Source organism: Herpailurus yagouaroundi, unplaced genomic scaffold, assembly GCF_014898765.1.
Source record: "Herpailurus yagouaroundi ecotype Mexico unplaced genomic scaffold, PumYag 67525, whole genome shotgun sequence".
NCBI classification, from domain to species: Eukaryota; Metazoa; Chordata; class Mammalia; order Carnivora; family Felidae; genus Herpailurus; species Herpailurus yagouaroundi.
In genome coordinates, this window is record NW_024420331.1 from 322,536 (window position 1) to 346,116 (window position 23,581).

General features: G+C 40.7%; 6 long non-coding RNA genes across 7 annotated transcripts in view; all 6 read right to left on the bottom strand.

Moving 5' to 3' along the window:
• Positions 1–3,365: 3,365 nt before the first annotated feature.
• On the bottom strand, positions 3,366–5,039 carry LOC121025177 (uncharacterized). Its single transcript, XR_005787971.1, has 3 exons — positions 4,229–5,039; positions 3,758–3,876; positions 3,366–3,486 (listed from the first exon to the last, which is right to left on the bottom strand). It is a non-coding gene; the product is annotated as an uncharacterized LOC121025177 (long non-coding RNA).
• A 758-nt stretch (positions 5,040–5,797) lies between these two features.
• Positions 5,798–8,800, bottom strand: LOC121025167 (uncharacterized). The gene is made up of 2 exons (XR_005787966.1): positions 7,606–8,800; positions 5,798–5,968 (listed from the first exon to the last, which is right to left on the bottom strand). It is a non-coding gene; the product is annotated as an uncharacterized LOC121025167 (long non-coding RNA).
• Positions 8,801–9,380: 580 nt separating this feature from the next.
• Positions 9,381–13,775, bottom strand: LOC121025165 (uncharacterized). Of its 2 annotated transcripts, XR_005787964.1 has the most exons (4): positions 12,252–13,775; positions 11,091–12,152; positions 10,541–10,604; positions 9,381–9,814 (listed from the first exon to the last, which is right to left on the bottom strand). It is a non-coding gene; the product is annotated as an uncharacterized LOC121025165 (long non-coding RNA). The 2 variants fall into 2 exon arrangements; XR_005787963.1 differs by lacking the exon at positions 12,252–13,775 and having other exon boundaries at positions 11,091–12,241.
• A 2,929-nt stretch (positions 13,776–16,704) lies between these two features.
• On the bottom strand, positions 16,705–17,616 carry LOC121025169 (uncharacterized). Its single transcript, XR_005787968.1, has 3 exons — positions 17,224–17,616; positions 17,086–17,119; positions 16,705–16,816 (listed from the first exon to the last, which is right to left on the bottom strand). It is a non-coding gene; the product is annotated as an uncharacterized LOC121025169 (long non-coding RNA).
• A 4-nt stretch (positions 17,617–17,620) lies between these two features.
• The window catches only part of LOC121025168 (uncharacterized), an 11,183-nt gene continuing 5,222 nt past the window's right edge, over positions 17,621–23,581 (bottom strand). The window contains exons 2-4 of the long non-coding RNA XR_005787967.1: positions 18,180–18,302; positions 17,902–17,970; positions 17,621–17,801 (exon numbers count right to left, since the gene is read on the bottom strand). This is a non-coding gene — a long non-coding RNA (uncharacterized LOC121025168). The remainder of the gene's footprint in view (positions 17,802–17,901; positions 17,971–18,179; positions 18,303–23,581) is intronic.
• Positions 20,149–23,581, bottom strand: part of LOC121025170 (uncharacterized) — an 8,293-nt gene continuing 4,860 nt past the window's right edge. The window contains exon 3 of the long non-coding RNA XR_005787969.1: positions 20,149–20,514. This is a non-coding gene — a long non-coding RNA (uncharacterized LOC121025170). The remainder of the gene's footprint in view (positions 20,515–23,581) is intronic.

Below are 23,581 nucleotides of genomic sequence, written 5' to 3' on the forward strand. Positions count from 1 at the left end.
GGGGGGGGGGGAGTTGTAAAGGTTTCTTGAGAATTTGAGCTTAGTAGTAAGCCTGAAGTCCTATCATAATGGACCTCCCATGCCGGTGTTGGTAATAACTGGGCATGAGTTGTCATTAAGTCATGGTCCCTGTGGCATTACTACAGGAGCCACTGGGATTTAGGTTTCAGAGTGCCTCATCAGGTACAGATGCGCTGTACTGTGACATTGAATAAATTGGGCAAAGACACACAAATTAAGTTACTTTGTTCTTTCTCAAAGACCACCCACTGCATTTCAAATGGAAGTCAAGTTCCTTGCCGCGATATACAAGGCCTTGTGCAATCTGGTCCCTGTATAGCCCTTGGCCGCACCCTCCCTTCATGCGCCACACTCCATCTGTCCTGCCTCTTTCTGTCCTCCGGACACATCTTGCATTTTCTGTCCCTAGAATGCTTACCTTCTCAATCTTCACCTATTGGCTCCTTCTTTTCACCGTTTTAGCTCTCCTCAGAGAGACCTTCCCTGACCGACCACTCACACGAAAGAAGTCCCTTTCCCCAATTACCGTCACCTTACCTTATATTCTTACAGCACTTATTTTTCTCATTAAAGTAGGTCCTGTGTATTGTCATATCCACGGTGTCCATTTCACGTAGTGCCCAGAATGAGATACCCTTGAGAGCGAGAGCGATTAATAATTATGCTGGGATCATGGAAATGCTGAAATAACGGGGCCACCAGATGTATGGGTCACTGGAATGGGAACATACTAGAAAATGTAATCTTCCTTAGGGCATGGATGTTGTCTGGCTTCTTCACCCGTGATCCCCAGAGCGTGGAACCGTACCGACTACTGGTAGGTACTTAAGTGTTGAATGAAGGACTTCTAGGGGCACAGGTTTGCATGTTTAATTTTTCCTGGTCATTTTTGCAATTTGCTAGATATTAAAATATGCACATATATATTTACAATTTTAAAAGAAATCAGAACACAAAATTATATTGACCTTATAGTAACTATATACTATGTATTCATATGGATGATTAGTTTTTCCTTGGCTCTTCATGGGTTTCACTGGTGGTTTAATAGTTGGCTTTTTCAACGTCTTGTATCTCTATGGCAATATGGCCTGAATTTTCAAAAACTAAAAGAAAAAAGAAAGTGGGAAAATGAATGTCTCTTCAGGTAGCATATTGGACCCTGAGCTAGGTCTCCGGCATTGGTTTACCTGCTTTATGAATTAGACGAACTCATATGCGTCTGGCCAGAACCAAGGTACCCCTGCCACATTCTGTGCCATCAAAATGTCCACTCCTTTGCCCTTCTACCTGGGACTTAATTCCAGTAAAAGTTAAACATACCGTTACACTGGATGATGGACCCTGAATCATACATCCATGTTGCAAGAAGTCTGGGAAATGGAGTTTTAGCTTTCGTGACTTCACACACAAGAAGAATGAATGGTGGTTGAATGAACTGATCCTTAATCATCCAACCTGTCAAGAAGCACTCATTTACTTAGAAAAACACTGAGTGCCTACTGTGTGCAGGGATGGGGGTGAAGACATCTTGTCACGTTTGTTTATCTTCATTAATTTTCTTTCTCCAACAGGATCATCATCCAATGTTGCAGATTCAACCCTTTACTTCTCTTTTCCTATGGAACTAGACCTACCAGGTCTTGCTCTGATATATGCTCCATTGGGTTGAAATGGAGTGGTGGTTCCACACTTGGATGAACAATGGTTGTAAATGGATCGCAGAACGGTTCTATCCGAGGAGAATGGAAGCTCACAGGGATCCCACTCGGCTGAATTGCAATTCAGACTAGGTTGTTTCCCTTCACTGGAGACATCTGTAGCTGGGGGTTTAGGACGGAGACCCAGGGACAAGGAGAATTTTATACTGACTACATGAACAAAAAAGCAAAGCACACGATGAAGAGTCTGGCCAATTGGACGTACATTTCCTGAGCTATATCGATTCTAACAAGCGCCTGGACGCTTGCTTTATTGCTTTTTAATTGGTCTCAGGTTTTCAAACCAGGAAAGCAGGGTAGTGGAAAGTGCACTTCACGACTAGACAGCTGTGTGACCTTGATTAACCTCCCCGTACTCCGCAAATTCTTTTGTTTTTTAAAGTTTATATATTTATTTTGAGAGAGAGAGAGCATGCAAGCAGGGAAGGGCAGAGAGAGAGAGAGAGAGAGAGAGAGAGAGAGAGAGAGAATATCCCAAGCAGGCTCTGGGCCATCAGTGCAGAGCCCGATGTGGGGCTTGAACTCATGAACCAGGAGATCATGACCTGAGCTGAAAACAAGAGTTGGACCCTTAACCGACTGAGCCACCCAGGCGCCCCAATGATCATCAAATTCTTACTCAGCTCTAATTTTCTATATGGTAATGATATAAACTAAGTAATTTAATAACTGAAAATTAGGTAAGAGATATTCAAGTTCCCCATTAATCTCTATCACGATTCACAGATTTTTTTCTAACATACCATCTAATGCCTATTCATATCAGGAGGGTGATACAAATGTTCTTTTCTCCAAAATATGTATACCAATATTCTTCTTCCTTGGTTCCCCCAACCCCTTTTTTTTCCTAAGTTTTTTTAATGTTTATTTATTTTTGAGAGAGAGAGAGAGAGAGAGAGAGAGAGACAGAGCATGAATGGGGGAGGGGCAGAGAGAAAGGGAGACACAGAAGCTAAAACAGGCTCCAGGCTCTGAGCTGTCAGTACAGAGCCCGACGTGGGGCTCGAACTCATGGACAACGAGATCATGACCTGAGCTGAAGTCGGATGCTCAACCGACTGAGCCACCCAGGCGCCCCCGCCCCTGCCCCCCAACCCTTTTTTTTAAAAAAAAATTTTTTTTTCAACGTTTTTTATTTATTTTTGGGACAGAGAGAGACAGAGCATGAATGGGGGAGGGGCAGAGAGAGAGGGAGACACGGAATCGGAAACAGGCTCCAGGCTCCGAGCCATCAGCCCAGAGCCTGACGCGGGGCTCGAACTCCGGACCGCGAGATCGTGACCTGGCTGAAGTCGGACGCTTAACCGACTGCGCCACCCAGGTGCCCCACCCCCAACCCTTTTAATGAAGAATTGGGTCGACAGCCTAGTTTTCCTAGTGTGGTTAGGAATAACCACATTTCAGATGAAGTGGGTCTGTATCAATGGTCCCAAGATATTAAAATATTTCATAAATGTGAGCCTAAGACGCCTGGTGCAAATGTCATTATGGAGAAAGTGAATCAAGAAATGATAGAACAAAATACAATTTTGAATAACATTTACTAGTCATTGAATGTCAAAATTCTTGTAACAAATTATATAGTTTCAAAAAAAAAAAAAAAAAAAGCATTCCATTTCTTCCACCTCCACAGCCACCAATGTTGACGGAGATGCCATCGTCTCTTGAGTGGATATGTGCAAATTTCTGTCGTCATTAGTGTGGTTAGGACCATCATCATCTCTTCCCAGAATACCTTAAAAGTCTGAAGAGAAATAACATGTTGTAGATACAGGGTATCTTACCCGGATACCTGCAAAATCTCGTGGTAACTAACATGGTTAAAGCCATACCACTGCTTATCTGAACTAAAATATCCTAACGCCACTAGCACGGTAAAGGACAGATCAACTCTTACCTGGATACATGTAAAATTCAAAGGTCAGCACTCTAGAGACAGACATAAGCATCATCTGCCCGCGGACCAGTAAAAGCCCCCGGGCCACTAATATAATCAGACAAATACCGTCTCTTACCTGGATACCTAGACATGTGCAGGGGAATCAAGATCATGGCAGGGGCATGTCGTCTCTTGCTTGGGTAACTGCAAAATCCCATGATCGTTATCTGGATTAGGGACACATTACCTGGACACCTACAAATTTCCAAGAAAAACACCTTAGTTAGAGACACCTTCACAGTGTGACAGGATATCTGCAAAATGTCCCTGATCACTGCTTACAACTTAAGAATACTTAAAAATAAACACGGTCACTATGTTGGCTTAAGAACACCAACAACATTGTCTACCTGGGTATCTGCCAAATCTCATGAGCTCTAACTGTGGTATAAACACCATTAACTTGTACTTGAACGCAAGCAAAACTTCGCCTTCAATACCACTTGAGGTTCTCCCCAATTGTTTAAGGATAATTCTATAACCTAGACACCTAAAAACCTACTGAGCCCTACAGACTTAAAGGTAACCATAAAATTTATCCAGATACCTGCAAAGCTCCAGGGACAAGACCCTTGAATAGAGACATGATCTCCTCTTGAGCGGGTGTCTGTAAAAATACAAATCAAGAGATGATGGTTCAACTGACAACAATATATATTGATTTATTTACTCATTCATTCATTCGATTTTATTTTTTGCCTTTTCTCATTTTAGGAATTGGAGCAAGATTTTTTTCATAGGCAGCTATTGAAAATGGAAAATCTTGCTCCATGATCATTTTTTCACTGGGATTGTGTTTGAATCCCCTTACATATGTATTTTTTAAATTTTAATTCCAGTAAAGTTAACATGCAGTATAATCTTAATTTCAGGCATACAATACAGTGATTCAACAATTCCATACATCACCCAGTGCTCTTCGTGACCACAGTAGGTAATTTGGGATTTTTCTGGTATCTAATCAAGACAGGATGTAAGGCCTTCCATTATCTCTTGATTGGGTTCTACAAAAATTCATGGCAAAAACTGTGTTAGGAATACATGTATTACCTGAACACCTGCCAAATCCCATCGAATTTATGAGGCCTATCAAATCTACCTAGAAACTTGCAGAGTTCAAGGTCAGCCTCCAGTTAGAGACACAATACTGTCTCGACAAGACTAGTATAAGAATCCGTGGTCAATAAACAGGAGATGGTCAATTAACTTACCTGGACACTTGTGTTATCTCTGTCACTACTGAGGTTTTACAAATGTTGTATCTAAGCTTTAAAATAATAAGGGCTGGGGCACCTGGGGGGCTCAGTCAGTTAAACGTCCTACTCTTGATTTCGGCTCAGGTCATGATCTCATGCTTCGTGAGTTGGAGCCCTGCATCGGGCTCCGCGCTGACACTGCAGATCTGCTTGGGATTCTTTCTCTCTCCTGCTTTCTGCCTTTCCTACGCTCATGCTCACTCTCTCTCTCTCTCTCAAAACAAATACATTTAAAAAATTTTAAAGAAAGGGCTAATGCTTACTAGCATTGACTAACAATATCATTTCTTAGCCGAATACTTGCAAAACACACACACACAAAAAACCCAGCAACACGAAGTTAGGAGCACCACCCGTACTTACATAGATATTGAATATTAGATGGTCTATTGCATGGAAAAGGCTATCATCATCACTTACCCGGATACAAACAAAATCCCTTTCATCATCTTTATGAAGCTTACCATCGTATCTTAACGGTGACCTGAAAAGCACACTTGAACAGATGTGATATGACAACACTTTTATTACCTGGACCCTGGTAAGAACCTTGTCCCTTGTATCACTGCGGGACTCATTAAGTCTACCAGTAACCTTAGGTAGGCTGATCTCACCACTGGAGACACGATTATCTCTTAATTTACAGTCTCCAGAATTGGCGAGATTCTTCCTTCTTACCTGAATTCCTGCAACAAAATCATGGTAATAAAAAGTGGCAGCACATGTCATCACTTACCTAAATACACGAAGATCAGATGGTCCGTGTCATGGGTTAGGGCCAGAGCAGCACTTACCTTAATACCAGTGATGTCCTCCCCCATTAACTGGTATAGACAGACTCACTGTGATCTCTTGGCATGTTCTGAAAGACATACTGTGGTTTACGTTTGGGACATGTCTCATTCTACCCACGCACCTGCAAATTCCCTGGTCACTTGTATCCTTTGGAGACCCATAAACATTACCTGGACACTTCCAGAACTCTGAAGTTAAACCCTAGTCAGACACACTTTCCTCTCTTGAAGGGATACCTGCAAACATTCCATGGTTAATAATGCAGTTAGCAAAATATGATACGTGACTTAGATATCTGACATACCACTATGAGTGAGAAATACACGTTATCTCCAGATAAGAAAACAATAAAAACTGCTTGCTAGTATTATTAGGGTCAAAAATTAATTAAAAAAATGTAATTTATTGTCAAGTTGGCTGACATAGAGTGTATATAGCGTACTCTTGGTTTTGGGGGTAGATTCCCGTGATTCATCGCTTACATACAACACCCAGTGCTCATCCCAGCAAGCGTCCTCCTCAATGCCCATCACCCATTTCGCACCCCCCCCATCAACCCTCAGTTCATTCTCTGTATTTAAGAGTCTCTTATAGTTTGCCTCTCTCTCTCTGTGTAACTAGGTTTTCCCCCCTCCCGTCCCCCACAGTCAGGGTCAAATTAATTTAACTTCTACTTGCCAAAAACAAAGGAATGAGGAGTCTTAAAAACAATGACATAGATAGTTGAAAATAAGAACATCGATGATTTAATATTATATCATCTCATACCTTTGTACTATCAAAGAGCTGAACAGGTTATCTGGAAAAATATATGGTAACACAAGTGTTAGGGACATCATCGTCACTTATTTACATGTATGAAGGTCATATGATCTGTACTGTGGGTTAGGCCCACATTATCACTTACCTCAATACCTGCTATGCACACATCATTAACTACCACTAACCGGCTCATAGGGAGGTCTTCACGTGAACCTGAAAAAAAATCGTGGAAAATGTGTTTGGTACACATCTTATTCTACAGGGACACCTGCAAATTCTTTGGTCAACCGTATCACTGAAATTCATCAACGTTACCTGGATAGCGGCAGAAATCTGAGGTTAAACCCTAGTAAGAGACACCTTCCTCTCTTGAAGGGATACCTGCAAAAATCCTACAGTCAATAATGCGGTGATGGACAGTATGATAAATTACCTGGATATCTGCCTATCTACCACTATGGGTGTGTAAAAACACATCATCTCTGAATAAGAAGATGCTAAAATCTCATGCTTACTAGTACTACTTGGGTCAAATTAATTTCTGACCTGCACACGTGCCAAAAACATAGTTAACATGGTATTGAAAACATCATCTGCATATATGAAAAACAAGCAGCTCTCTATTGAGTTAATGCCACATAATCTCATACCCACATGCTAGGAAAGGACTTAACAGGGCACTTGCAAAAAACACAAAGTGACACTCTGTTAGGGAAACCATGCTCACTCAGATATCTGAAGATCACATGGTCTGTAGTGACGTAAGACCCACTTTATCACTTACTTGGTTACTGGTAAGGTTCTGTTAATGACGATTTTTAGGTTCACCATTATTTCATGACTGCTAGAACCTGAAAAACACGTTGTAAAAAAGCTGTCCATAGAGACACCTTTTCTACTAGGATACTGCAAATGGCCTTTTTCATTACGCATGACCCAACATTTAACTCTGCCTGGATTCTTGCAGTACTCCAAGGTCTATGCCATGGTCAGAAACACCATCATCTCTTTTGAGATGACTGCTAGAATTGATAAAACACTATCATTTTGTACCTGAACACCTGAAATAAATCACATAGTAGAACAAGTTTAGCCCATCAATATCACTTACCTAGATATGTGACGATCAGATGGTCTGATGTGGTGAAGGTATACGTCATAACCTATCTGGATACCAGAAATGTCCCCCATTAACCATTGGTTTCATCTTGATCTTTCGGCAGGAATCTGAAAAACACATTACGGATGTGTAAAAAGACAGAACTTGCAGCAAGAAACCTCAAATTAATTACCTTAGACGCTTCCTTCATCAGTAGAACATCAATTCCACCTAAATATTTGCAGTATTCCAACCAAGGTCAAGATCATGATCAGATATAACAACATTTCATTATGAAACACATGCAAAATTCCCATGGTTATGGCTAGGGTTAGAAACATCATGATCACTACCTGAATATGGCAACCCCTCATCACACACAAGAATAAAATAAAATTTTCTCTAAAATATAAAAAGAAAAAACTCAGGGTTTCCAGAATTGGTAACGACTATTTCCTACCTGAATACTTGCAAAGAAAAATGGTAACAATTGTTAGGGAAACCTTCATCACTTACCCAGCTAGACGTGGGTCTAGGCCCACGTCATCACTTACCTGCACACTAGGAACATCCCCACTGATGAGCAATGTTAGATTCATCAATTCGTGACTGGAAGCTGGAAAGACATTATGAGCGTGTGTTGAAGGACATAGCTTTTTCCTACCAGGAAACCTGCAAATAACAGTGTTCACTTCATCATCATGAGACACATCAACTCTACTGGATACTTACAGTAATCCAAGGTTAATACCAGTATCGGATAAGACCATCATTCTATGATTGGACACCTGCAAATAGCCTATGAGTAGGACTTTGACAGGCAATATCATGATAAATACCTGTATACGTGCAGTCCCTCAACACTCAGAGGATTAAAAATGAACATGTCCTGAAATACAGAAAGCAGAGAAACAGGGTCTTTGGAATTGGTAAGGACTCTATCATTTCTTACCCGCACACCTTCAAAAAATTCATGGTAACAGGAAGTGTAAGGACACTCAGCATTTACCTCGATTTATGAAAGCTGGATGGTATGTGCTGTGGTTTAGACCCACAGGATCACTTACCTCCATTCCAGCAATGTCCCACATTCGTTATCATTGATAAAGTCACCGTGAGGTCTTGACATTAACCTGAAAAAAACACATCGTGGAAAATGTTTTGAGCACATGAATTATTCTGCCTCCACACTTGCACATTCCCTTGGTCGCTTTGAGACCCATCCATATTACCTGGATACTTACTTGCAGAACTCCAAGGATAAACCCTGTGAAGAGACATCTACTTCTCTTGAACGGACACCTGAAAAAATTTCCAAGGTCGATAAAAATGATGACGGTAATAGAGTAAGTTACTTGGATTATACATCATCCCTAAATAAGAATATGAAAAATCTAATTTTTACTCATATTAGGGTCAAATTAATGTTTTTTAAAAAAAATTTTTTTTTACTTAAAAAATTTTTTTTAAATGTTTTATTTATTTTTGATAGAGAGAGAGAGAGAGAGAGAAAGCGCGCGCGCGCGCGCACAAGTGGGGGAGGGGCAGAGAGAGAGGGAGACACAGAATCCGAAGCAGGCTCCAGGCTCTGAGCTGTCAGCACAGAGTCCGACGCAGGGCTCGAACTCACGAACTGTGAGATCGTGACCTGAGCTGACATCGGTCGCCTAACCAACTGAGCCACCCAGGCGCCCTGACTATACTTTCTTGATAAGAAACTGAAGAGACACATAGGACAGAGATGCTCAAGGACATGACTTGTTCTACCAGGACACCTGCTGACAATCCTTTGCACTTCCATTATTATGGAGCACATCAACTCTACCTTGACGTTTGCATCAACTCAGGTCAACACCTTCATCAGAAGAAGGCCATCATGTCTGAAGCAGACTTCCTGCAAATACACTGTGGTTACTACTGGGGTGGGAAATTAACAGTTATGGATACAATCAGCTCTCAAAACTCACAGGGTTAAACGTTTATCTCTAAAATGTAAAACGTATAAAGTCAAGGTCACTAGATTTGGTAAGGACTATCTCTTACCTGAACACCTGTAACAAAATCATAGTAACAAGAAGTGTTAGGGCCATAATACCTTACCTGCATATAGAATCAGATAATCTGTGCTGTGACTCAGGCCCACATCATCACTTACCTCCATACCTGCTATGTGCCTCATTCACCACGATGGATATACTCCCCATGATGTCTTAACCTGAACCTGAAAACACAGCATAGAAAACTTGTTCCATGTACATTTTATTCTACCTGGACAATTGCAAATTCTCTTGGCCAGTGTATTATTTTGGGACCCCCTTCAACATTACTGGATAATATGCAGAACTCAACAGGTTAAATTCTAGTTAGATTTACCTTCATCTTTTGAGTGGATGCCTGAAAAATCCTACGGTCAGCATCATGGGTATGGAATATATGACAAATTAGCTGGATGACTGACTGTAGGTCCACTGGTAGGAGTGTAAAAACACGTATGATCTCTGAACAAGAAGACAGTAAAATCTCATCCTCGCCAGTGCTGTTAGGGACAAGTTAATTTCTGAACTGTGTATATGCCAAGAAGACTAATATAAAGGTTTAGGAAACATTAATTACCTATATATCTGAAGATAAGAAATCCCTGATGATTTATTGTCACATCACCTCAATTTTATACTAGCAAAGAACTTAATGAGATTGTTAATAGTAGAATAACTTACCTAGATACCTGTATATGCCTCCATCACTGCTAAGTTTAAACACCCACTGAATGTTAAGCTCTATAGTACTAAGGGCTAATGCTTACTACTAACATTGGTTGGGACAGTATCATTTTTCAACTGAATCCACACAGAAAAACATGCTATCCCACACGTTAGGACCATCCACACTAACCTAAATATTTGAAGACTGGATTGTGTGTAGGGTGTTTTAGGCTCCTATCTTTTACCTGGCTGCGAGCAAAGTTCTGTTAATGGTCATTATGAGGCATACCATGATTTCTTGACCGGAACCTGAAAAACACATTATGACAAAGGTGACTATGGACATACTTCTCCTCTCGGGACCCTCCAAATAACCTTGCTCAGTTTCGTCAACGCAGGACCTATCAACTCTACCTGGATTCTCGCAGTATTCTCCAGTCTACACCACTGTTAGAAACACCATCATCTCTTGAATGTTTGCCAGCAGCAATACCACAGTTACTACTGTGATGCACAACTTTGTGATTATTACGTGGATACCCACAAATTGATCAACACTCACATGGTTATACATAAGTTTTCTCTAAAATACATAACAGTAGGATAACATGATTGCCAGAATTATTAAAACATCATTTCTTACCGGCAAACCTTAAAAAAAATCACACATTAAAACAAGCTAAGGCAATCAACACCTTACGTATTACACACACACACACACACACACACACACACACACACACACACGGAGAGATCAGAGGCTCTGATGCGGTAAAGATACACATCACCGCTTACCTGGACACAAGAAATGTCCCCCATTACTGACCACTGTTAAGTGCTTCAGGATCTTGAAGGAACCTGACAAATACATTATGATATATGTGTAAAGGGATGTGACCTGCTGGAAGCAGAACACCTCTAAGGCACCTTGGTCACGTTCGCTATTATGAGAACGTCAACTCTACTTGCATGCTTGCAGTACTCCAAGATCAAGACCATTGTTGTCAGGGAAGACAGTATTTCTTTACAGGACGCCTGCAAAATTTCCATGGTCATTGCTATGGTCGGAAGCATCATGATAAATATCCCTTAACACTCAAAGGGATCCCTTAACACTCACAGGGCTAAACAGACATCTTTTCTAAAATACAAACGCTAACAACTCACACTTTCTAGAATTAGAAAGGACTATCAATTCCTACCCGAATACTTGCAAAGAAATCATGGTAACAACTCTTAGAGACACTGTTATCCCTTACCTACGTATCTGGAGATCGGGTGGCCTTACCTGCGTATCAACAGGATATCCGCCCCTATTAATGACTGCTGCTAAGTTCATCGTGAGGTCTTGACAAGGATCTGGAAAACACGTTACAAAATCAGGGTTAATGGAAACAACTTTTTGTACCATGACACCTGCAAAAAAGATTGTTCACTTCATCATTATGGAACAAACCAACTCTGAGTACTTGTAATTGAAAGTTAGCAACAACGTCAGAAAACTGTCAGTGTTCGGACGCTTCTAAATATCAAATAAATAGTACTACGGAGGGAACACAAGATAAATACTTGTATGTATGTAACGCCTCACAGTGTTCAACATAAACCTTCTTGAAATATAAAAGTGAAAACTTGTGTTTTCTACAGTTGGTAAAACCATCATTTTTTTTCCCCGAATACTTGCCAAAAAAAAAAAAAAATCACAGTAACGAGAAGTGTTAGAACACTTAATCACTTGCCCATGCATATGCAAATCAGATGGTCTGTGCTGGGGCCCACATCATCACTTACGTTCATACCACCAGGGTCTCACATGAACTACTATTGACAGACTCACCGTCATGTCCTGAAGTGAATCTGAAAAACACATTGTGGAAATTTTTTGTGTCTTATTTAACCCATACACCTGCAAATTCCCTTGGTCACTTATATTGTTTTGGGATCCATCGACACTACCTGCGTACTTGCAGACCTCCAAGCTCAAAGCTAGGAAGAGACTGGTTCCTCTCCGCAGGGATACCTACAAAAAAGCCACGGTCAATAATACTGTGACGGACAATATTCTCAATTACCCGAATACCTGCATATCCTTCTATCGCCACTCGTTTTAAAAAATACAGTATCTCTGAACCAGGATAAAACTCTCATTCTGACTAGTATTTTAGCAATACACTGATTTCTTAACAGAATACATGCCAAGAACAATGTGAATACTAGAACCTGAAACACATTAATATGCGGCTATCTAAAAATAAGAACGTCTCTATTGAGTTAATGTCACATGATTGCATACCTGTGGGCAAGCAAAGACCTTAAAAGGGTATCTGCAAATGAACACAGTAACACAGTGTTAGGGACACCACCCTCACTTACCTAGATATTGGGGATTACATTGGTCTGCAGTGTAGTAAGACCCACTGTATGACTTACCTGGTTACTAGTAAGGATGCGTTCCAAACCGGTGGAAGGTTCACTGTGTTCTCTTGACAAGAACCTGTAAAAGCACAAGCAACAATGGGTTTGAAATGCAAATTATGCTACTAGAACACCTGAACATAACCTTTTTACTCCCATTACCATGGAACACATCAACTGGACATCTGCCACATTCCGTGGGTCCTACTGGGGTGTGAACTCCATGACAATCACCTGTACAAGAACCATCCTTCGACACGAACAGGGCTATAGATGTTCTCTAAACATAAAGGCGAGAACTCACGGTTTTCATTACTGGTAAGGGCTACATCGTCTCTTACCTCAACACCTGCAGGAACGTAATGGGATTGAGAAATGTTATAAACATCATCACTTACCTAGCTATCTGGAGACCAGATGGCCTGAGGTTTAGGCCCACATCCTCTTTTATCTGCCTGCTTGCAGAAAGTTCCCCATTACTGACCATCGCTAGGTTCGTCGTGATGTCTCGACAGGAACCTGACAAACACACTGCGAAAAACGCGTTTGGTACAAGTTTATCCTGATGGACAACTGCCAATTCCCTTGGTCATTTGTATCATATTTCAGGACCCAACAGTAACACCTGAAAACTTGCAAAACTCTGAGGTCAGCCCCAAGTAAGTGCCACCTTCCTCTCTTGCAGGATTATCCGCAATAATCCCACGGTAAGTAACACAGCGATGGACAATATGATGAATTATCTGGATGTCTGAAAGTCCCACTATCAATCCAAAACATATTGTCCCTAAACAATAAGAAATTCCCAGGCATATTATGATTGTCAGGGACAACTTAATTTCTTAACTGCATATGTGCCTAACACTAGGTTACTGTAAGAGCCTGAACAATATCATTAGTCACAAAGAGCTCTGAAAATAATGTCTACGTCAATGTCACATCATCTCATACCTGTTTACTAGCAAAACCTTGATGGCTTATCTGCAAAAAGATGAGAACACAAATGTTAGAGACCTCATTCTCACTTGCTTTGATAATGTGAAGATTAGATGGTCTTAACGGTAAGCAACACTCTATCCCTTCACTGGTTACTAACAAGATTTTGTTCATGACCGTTATTACGTTTACAGTGATTTCTTGACAGGAACCTGAAAAAAGAGGGGTCAAAAATGTGGGTAAGGCAACAACGTGTTCTGCCAGGGGGCCTGTAAAGAATTTTGGTCAATTTCCTCATTGTGGGAACCATCAACATTACCTGGATCCTGGCAGAACTTCATGGTCTACATGGATATTAGAGACACCATTACCTCTTGACTGACCACCTGGAAAAATCTTATGGTCAATACTGGGGTATGAAGCCTGGATAACTTACCTGCATAGATCTCGGTCACTATTTATGTTCAACACACATTAAACATAAGCTCTTACGTATTTATTTATTTTTAAGTAAGCTCTAGGCCCACGGCGGGGCTTGAACTCACAACCCAAGATCAAGAGTCACATGCTCCACGGATGGGCTCGGTGCCCCTAAACTCTTAAGCCTGTGAGAGCTAATAATGCTTACTAGCCTTGTCTGAGGTACTATTTTTACACACACACACACACACACACACACACACACAAAACCAAACAAAACTGTGGTCACACAAGTGTTAGTGATATTATCGTCACTTACCTAGACATCTCAAGACAGGTCGGTGGGGATGCTTAAGGCACATCACCACTTACTGCAAGACAAGGATGTCGCTGGTAAAAACCATTAGGAAGCTCATCACCATGAGCTCTTGATGGGAACCTGAAAACCACATTGAGATACGTGGGCAGATGAACACATATTGTCCACCGGAACACCTGCAGATGACCTCCGTCCTTTTCACCCTCATGAGACACCTCATCTCTCCCTGGATACTTGCAGTTGTCCAAGGTCTACGCCACTGTTAAAAACACCCTCACCTCCTAACTGCTGTCAAGGGACACAGGGTTACTACTGGAAGAGGGAACTCCATAATCATTAGGTGGACACCCATGAATCACTCAAAACTCACAGGGTTAAACATACATTTTCTTGAAAAAAAAGGAAGGTACGTGGTTACGAGTATTGATAAGGATAGTCGCATTTCTAAACTAAATACCTAAACTAACAGACAAATGGCAAGCAAGAGAAATAGGGCAACAAAAAGCTTAGGCAAGCTAGGACTTCCTTAGGTATAGGACAGATGGCATGTACTGTGGGTTAGGCCCACTGTCACTAACCTTGACATTGGCAATGTCCCACGTTAACTACCAATAATAGGCTTACCTTACCGGAATGTTCTGACAAGAACCTGAACGCCACGTTGTAGAGAGTGAATCCTTTTCCCTCTACACTTGAAATCTGTCTCGGTTACTTGTAAAACTCTCAGGTTAAAAAGTGAGGAGGACCTACCTTCTCCTCTTGATGGATACTTGCAAAAACTCCATGGTCAATAATGCTATGATAGACTATGTAATAGAATACCTATATCATTCTATCACTACAGGTATTAAATACACAGTATCCCCAAACAAGAACACAGAAAATTACACTCTTCCAGTGTTCTTAGGGATGTATTAATTTCTTAACAGAATACATGCCAAAAATTAAGATAAATGTAACAGTCATGAACATTAATAATGTAAATACCTGAAAATGAGAATGTCTCTAATAAGAAAACGTCACATCATCTTGTACCGTTTAGTAGCAAAGACCTTAACGGGATACCTGCAAACAAACATGGTAACACAAACATAAGGGACATCACCCTCACCCACCTTCCTATGGAAGATCACGTGGTCTGGATGGTGGTAGAACCCACTCTATCACTTACCAGGTCAAGAGCAAGCTTCTATCAGTGAATACTGTGAGGTTCACTGGGTTTTCTTGACAAGCATCTGAAGAGACACATAGGAAAAATATGTTTAAGTACACAACTCTTCTACCAGAACACCTGCTAATAATCCTTTTCACTTCCATTATTATGGAACACATCAACTCTACTTTGATGCTTCCATTAATCTGGGTCAACACTTTTGTCAGAGACACCATCATGGACTCCTGCAACAATATGGTGTTTAACTTGGCATGGAAACTCCTTGACAATTAGGGATACATTCAAATGTCAAGACTCACAGGATTAAATGTAAGTTGTCTCCAAAATTTAAAAAGGGTAAAGTCATGGTCACTTAGACATGGTAAGGACTCGATCATCTCTTAGCTGAACACCAGCAACAAAATCATAGTAACAGAAGTGTTAGGGACACACTCACTTACCTACATATTAGGATCACATGATCTGTGCTGTGGTTTAGGCCCACATCACCACTAATCTAGATACTTCCATATGCCTCATTAAATACGATAGCTGAGCCTATCAATCAGAAGAGCTTCACATAAACCTGAAAAACACATTGTGGAAAACACGTTCAGCACATACTTTCTTCTATGTGATCGACTGCAGATTCCATTGGTCAAGTGCATCATTTTGAGAGGCATCAACACTAGCTGCATACTTGCAGAAGTCCAGGACTAAACCCTGGTGGGAAATACCTTCTTCCCTTAAAGAGATACATGTAAAATTTCCACATTCAGGATTATGAAGACGGACAATATGATAGATCATCTGGACACGTGCAGAACCTCTCATCAGGGGGAGTGTAGGAAACACAATCCCTGAACAAGTATACAGCAAAATATCGTTTTTACCAGTATTATTAGGGACAAATTAAACTACTGCCTATAAGCCAGAAGTATGTGTAACGGAAGAGTATTCAGATATCAATAATCACATGCATATTGGAAAATAGGGATGTCTAATGAATTGACGTGACATCATCTCATGCCTGTGCAACAGCCAAACTTGAACATGATACCTGCAGAAAAGACATGTTAACGCTGTGCTCAGTGTTTGGGACACCATCCTCACTTACCTAGACATCTCAAGAACAGTTGATCTCAACTAATTGGTGACATCCACAATATCACATAGCTGGTTACCGGAAAGTTCCTACTGACGACCACTGTCTACCACTGTGGTGTCAGGACTGCTAGAATCTTATAACAAGCAAGTGGCAGGATACAACTTGTTAACCTGCAAAAAGAAATAGTTTATTTACAAATAACCTGGGTCACGTCCGTCATCAGGGAAAACAGAACACGACATGGATCTTGGTAGAACTTGAGCTCAACACCATTGTTAAACGCACTAAAATCTCTTCTAGAAAAAGAAGAGAACTCTCATGGCCAAGGAGATGTGCAACAGGAGAAGTTCCCCAGAAATGCACATCCCTTTATCACTACTGAGGTTAAATACACATTATCTCTAAATTAAAAAAAAAATGAATAAGGGCTCATACTTACTGGTAATGGACAGTATCATCTTTGATGTGAATACCTGCATAGAAACATGGCAACAGAACAGTTAGGTACACCGTCTACCCTCACCTGAATATCTGAAAATCCATTTGTAGGGTGCTTAAGGCCCACATCATCACATACCTGAATATAAACTAAGTCCCATCAATGACCATGTGGAAATTTACCTTGATCACTTGATGGTAATTAAAAAACACTTCGTGAAAAATGTGTCTCCTCTTCTACTAGGCCACTGCACATCATCTTGTTCATTGCCATCAGCGCAGGACCCGTCAACTCTTCCTGGATTGTTGCAGTCCTTCAAGGTGTATGCCGAAGACAGACACACAATCACCTCTTCCCTATTCATGTGGAAAAACATCAAGGTTACTACTATCCCACACAACTCCATGATTATGGCTATTCACATCCAAATTCACCTAACACTCTAATAAGTAAACATACATTTTCTCTGAAATAGAAAACACTAGAACGGCATGATTTCAGTAACTGGTAAAATGCTGTCATTTCTCACCTGATTATTAAAAAAAAAACAAAACACATGTGCTAAGCAAGTTTAGTCCATCGATAACATTCATCCAGATACAGAAAGATCAGATGGGTTGAAATGGCGAAGGTGAACATCACCACTTGTCCGGAGACCAGAAATGTCCCCAGAGAATCACTAGTGTGAGTTTCATCATAATCTCTTGACAGGAAACCTGGAAAACACATTACGATACATGTGTGAAAGGACACAGCTTGTTCTACCAGGACACCAATAAATAATCTGGGTCACTTCCATCATTATGGAAGCATTACCTCTGCTCGAATAGCTGTAGGACTCCAAGGTCAAGACTATTGTCAGGTAACACAACTTCTACGGAGCACCTGCAAAATTTCCACCATCACTACTGTGGTTGACACATACTGACAAACACCTGATATGTGCAATCCTTCATTAGAGTTAAACGAGACTTTTCTCTAAACATCGAAAACCCGTGGTTTTGAGAATTAGTAAGAGATCTGTCATTTCCTACCTGAATACCTGCAGAGAATTCATGGTAATGACAAGTGTCAGGGACACCATCAGCACTTACCTAGCAGTCTGAAGATCAGATGGTCGGTGCTGTGGCTAAGGCCTACATCATCTCTACTGTGACATTAGCAATATCTTATGTTAGCTATCATCAATAGGCTCAGTGTGATTCAATGATACGAGTCTGTAAAAAGAAAAACATTGCAAAAAATATTTTGGGCGCGTCTCATTCTACCACTACACCTGCACGTTCCCTTGGTCACTGTATCATTTCAGGACCCATGGATCCTTGCAGAACTCCCAGGTCAATCTCTAGGAAGACGCACCTTCGTCTCTTCAAATTACTTATACTAATTCCATAGTCAATAAAGTAGCGAAGGACAATATGAGAAACTTCCACGATATCTGCAAATTTGTAACTGCTATGTTAAGTGATCTTATTTCCAAACAAGAACACAAAATAATCGTATTGCTACCAGCATTATAAGGGACACAGTAAACTCTTAACTGAATACATCCCATAAAGAAAGTAAACTGAAGAGACTTGAAGTGATAAATTATGTAGATACCTGAATATAGAAATGTCTTTAGGGGTACCTGCCTGGCTCAGTCGGTGGAGCATGTGACTCTGGATCTTACAGTTGTGAGTTTGAGCCCCATGGAGGGTGCAGAAATTACTTACAAATAAAATCTTTAAAACAAAGGTCTTTAATCAGTTAATATCACACCATCTCATACCCGCACACTAGCAAAGATACTAACCTGATACCGACAAAAATAAAAAAATAAGCCACATTAACACCAATGTTAGGGATAACACCCTCGCTTACCTAGATACTCAAGGTCACATGGTCTTCATTGTAGTCGGATTCACTTTGACACTTACCTGCACAAGGCTATGTGAACCATTTTCAGTTCACCCTGTTTTCTTACCAGGCACCTGAGGAAACACACAGAAATGTGTTTAATATACAATGCGTTCTCCCAAGACACGTGCACGTGAACTTGTTCCCTTCCATTATTATGGAACACTTGAATTCCACCAGCACACTTGTACCAAATCAAGATCAACGCACTGTTTTCAGGAGAGACTAACACTAGTTAACCGGATACCTGAAAAAATCCTATGGTTTCTACTGTGGTGAGTATACGATACAATTACCTAGACAGGATCAATTTGTCGATACTTACAGGATTAAGCATAAATTTTCTCTAAAATATGCAAAGTAGAAACTCATGGTTATTAGAATGGCTAAGGAATCTGTCATTTCTTTTATTTCCCTAAGTTTCTTTACTTATTGTGTGTGAGAGAGAGAAACAGACAGACAGAAAGGGTTCGCCAAATTTACACACATTATTTCCTGACTACACATCTCTAAATTGTCATGGGTACAACTGTGAGGTGGAAATCCAGGAATTACCCAGAAAAATGGAAATTACTCCACACTCACATAGTTAAACGTATATTACCTGTACAACAGGACAGCAGGATAATGATTGCTAAAATTAGCAAAACACTATGATGGCTTGTTTACCTGAACATCTGCTAATAACTCACACAGTCAAACAGGTTTCGACAATCCAGCATCATTCACCCAGACGGACAAAGATCAGAAGGTCTGTGATGTGCCTGTCCTCACTTACCTGCACGCCAGAGATGTCCCCCCTGTTAATGACTTCTGGTTCATCATGGTCTCTTGACAAGAACCCAAAAAACATTTTTTGAAGTATGTATGAAGGGATACCACGTTTTTGTTTTTTTTTTTTAGCCAGAACATCTGCAAATAACCATGGACACTCTATCATCACAGAGCACATCAAGGATCCTTCGATTAATTCAAGGTCAACACCAAGGTCAGATAACATCATCATTTCATAACAGGAACCTTATAAAAATCCCATGGTTACTTACTGGGGACAGAACATCATGACAATTGTTTGGATACACACAATCCCGCAACACTCACAGAGGTAAACATAATTTTTCACTTTAATATAAAGTGTGAAAAACAATGGTTCCCAGAATTGGATGGAATCTATCCTCTATGATTTGAATACTATTCAGAAGTGTGTTAAAAAGAAATATTAGAGATACCCATCACCTCTTATGTCTGCATGTCAAGATCAGATGATCTGTACTATGAATTAGGCCCACATCACTTACCTCGGTAACAGCAACGTCCCATGTAATCATTGGGAAGCTCACAGTGAGGTCTTGACATGACTCGAAAAACACATCGTGAAAAAAGTGTCTGGTCCATGTATCATTCTACCTCTACACCTCCAAATTGCCTTAGTCATTTCTATCATTTCAGCACTCAACAATAATACCTGAACGCTTGCAAAACTCTGAGGTCAGCCGCAGTAGGAGCCACCTTCGTCTCTTGAAGGAATACCTGCAAAACGGCTATTGTTAATAACACAGTGATGGACAGTATGATGAATTCCCTGGATGTCTGAAAGTCCCCCATCAGTCCAAAACACATTCTCTCTAAACAAGAAGAAATTCTCACGCATACTATGATTGTTAGCGACAACTGAATGTCTTAACTGCCTACATGTCTAAGTTATGTAAGAGCCTGAATAATATCGTTAGTCACAGCGCTCTGAAAATAACGTCTAAGTCATTGTCACATCATCTCCTACCTGCATAGCAGCGAAGGCCTTAATGGGATACCTGCAAACAAACACGGTACCACAAATGTCAGGGACATCAACGTCACCCACCTTCCTATGGAAGATCACCTGGTCTGGATGGTGGTGGAACCCGCTTCATCCCTTACCAGGTTAAAAGCAAGCTTCCTTCAGTGAATACCGTGAGGTTCACTGGGTTTTCTCGACAAGAACCTGAACAAACACATTGAAAGAGTCTGTTTAAGTATAAACTGTTCTACCAGAACACCTGCTAATAATCCTTTTTACTTCCATTATTATGGAACACATCAACTCTACTTTGAGGATTCCTTTAATTTGGGTCGACACTTTTATCACAGAGACCATCATGTTTTAACAGGACTCCCGCAAGAATACGGTGTTTACAAGTTAAACTACTGCATATAAGCCAAAAGCATGTGTAATGTAAGAGCATTCAAAACATCATTAATTACATACACATCTGAAAATAGGGAGGTCTAATGAGTTAATGTGACATCATCTCATATGTGTGCAACACAAAGACTTTAACAAGATATCTGCAGAGAGAACATGTTAACCCTGTGGTTAGTGTTTGGGACACCCTCCTCACTTACCTACACATCTTAAGAACAGGTGATCTCAACTACACTGTCACATCCACAATACCACTTACCAGGTGACTAGCAGGGTCCCATGAAAGAGCATAACCAGGGTCACTGTAACATGACTGACTACCATGACCTGAAAAAACACAACTGACATGTAAGATATTTCCATCATTAGAGGAATCATCAACACTTTGGACCTTGGCGGAACTAGAACTTCAAGGTCAACTCCACTGTTAGAGAAACCATCATCTCCTGAGTACCTATAAAATTTCAGGCTCATGACTGTGCTGTGGCCCCGTAGGATAAGGGACTTGCACACCTGTGTATCCCTCTGTCACCACTAGGGCTAAACACACATTCTATCTAAACTTTAAAATACTTACTAGCATGCATCCTACCATTTGTTGGGACCGTGTCATTCCTTACCCGAATACCTGTCAAAAAAAAAAACAAAGACAAAAGCATACTAACAACAACTTGGGAAATCCATCCACACTTACAAAGTGAATGGACCTAATGACTTACTATCACATCATCTCAAAACGGTAAAGAACTAGCAAAGAAGTCAATAGGAAACTTTCAGAAAAGCACGGTACACTGTGCTAGAGACACTAACCTCACTCACCTCGAGAGCTGAGGATCAGATGTGTGTACTGGGATAACCCACTTTATCACATACCTGGTTACCAGTAAGTTCCCATTGATGACAACACTCTGGGTCACTGTGATGTCAGGACTGCTAGAATCTTGACACAAACACTCAACAAGCCTGTGGCAGGATACAACTTGTTTACCTGCCAAAAAAAAAAAAAAATAGCCTATTTTCACTTAATCTCAGTCAATTCCATCATTAGGGAAAACATAACACGATATGGATTTTGGCCCAACTTGAATGTCAACACCATTGTCAGACACACTAACATCTCTTCTAGCAGTACTTCTAGAAATCTCATGGTCACTATTGCTGGCTAAAAGGAGAAGTTCCCTGGAAATGCATATCCCGTTATCACTACTGAAGTTAAATACACATTAGATCTCAATTTAAAAACAGAAATAAATAAGGGCTCATACTTACTAGCACTGGTTGGAACGGTATCATTTCTGAACCGAACACCTGCATAGACACATGGTAACAGAACAGTTAGGAACACCATCTACCCTTATCTAAATATCTGAAAATCCATTTGTAGGGTGCTTAAGGCCCATAGCATCACTTACTTGAACAGATGCAAAGTCTAATCAAGGACCATCTTGAAATTTACCATGACCTCTCGATGGTAATTTAAAAACCACCTTGTGAAGAATGCATCTATGGACACTCTGCATTGTTGCAGTCCTTCAAGGTCTATGCCAAAGATAGCCACACCTTCACCACTTTCCTGCTCACCTGCACAATACCAAGGGTACTACCCCATCACACAACTCCATGATTATGGCTATTCACGTCAGAATTCACCTATCACTCACAGAAGTAAACAAAGTCTTTCTCTGAAATAGGAAACACTAGAATAGCATGAGAGCAGTAATTGGCAAAATGCTGTCATTTCTCCCATCCAAGTACTAACCAGGCCCGACCCCGCTTACCTTCCGAGATCAGACGAGATCGCGTACGTTCAGGGTGGTATGGCCGTAGACAAAATGGTGTCATTTCTTACCTGATTATCTAAAACACACACGTGCACACACACACACACACACACACACACACACGCATAAACACACACACACACACACACGGTAAGCAAGTTTAGGCCATCAATCACACATATATCGATATGAGAAGATCAGATCATTTGAAACAGTGGAGGTGAACATCATCACTTGTCTTGGGAACAGAAATGTCCCCAGAGAATCACTAGCGGGACGTTCATCATGATCTCGACAGGAAACCTGGAAAACACAGTATGGTACATGGGTGAAAGGACACAGCTTGTTCTACCAGGACACCTATACATGAGCTCAGTCATTTCCATCATTATGAAAGCATTACCTCTGCTTGAATAGCTGTAGTACTCCACGGTCAAGACCATTTTCAAGGAATACAACTTCTACAGAGCACCTGCAAAGTTTCCATGATCACTACCGCGGTTGAGACATAACGACAAACACCTGATACGTGCAATCCCACATCATTCAGAGTTAAACAAGAATTTTCCCTAAACGCTGAAAACTCATGGTGTCGAGTAGTAAGGAATCTATCATTTCCTGCCGGAATACCTGC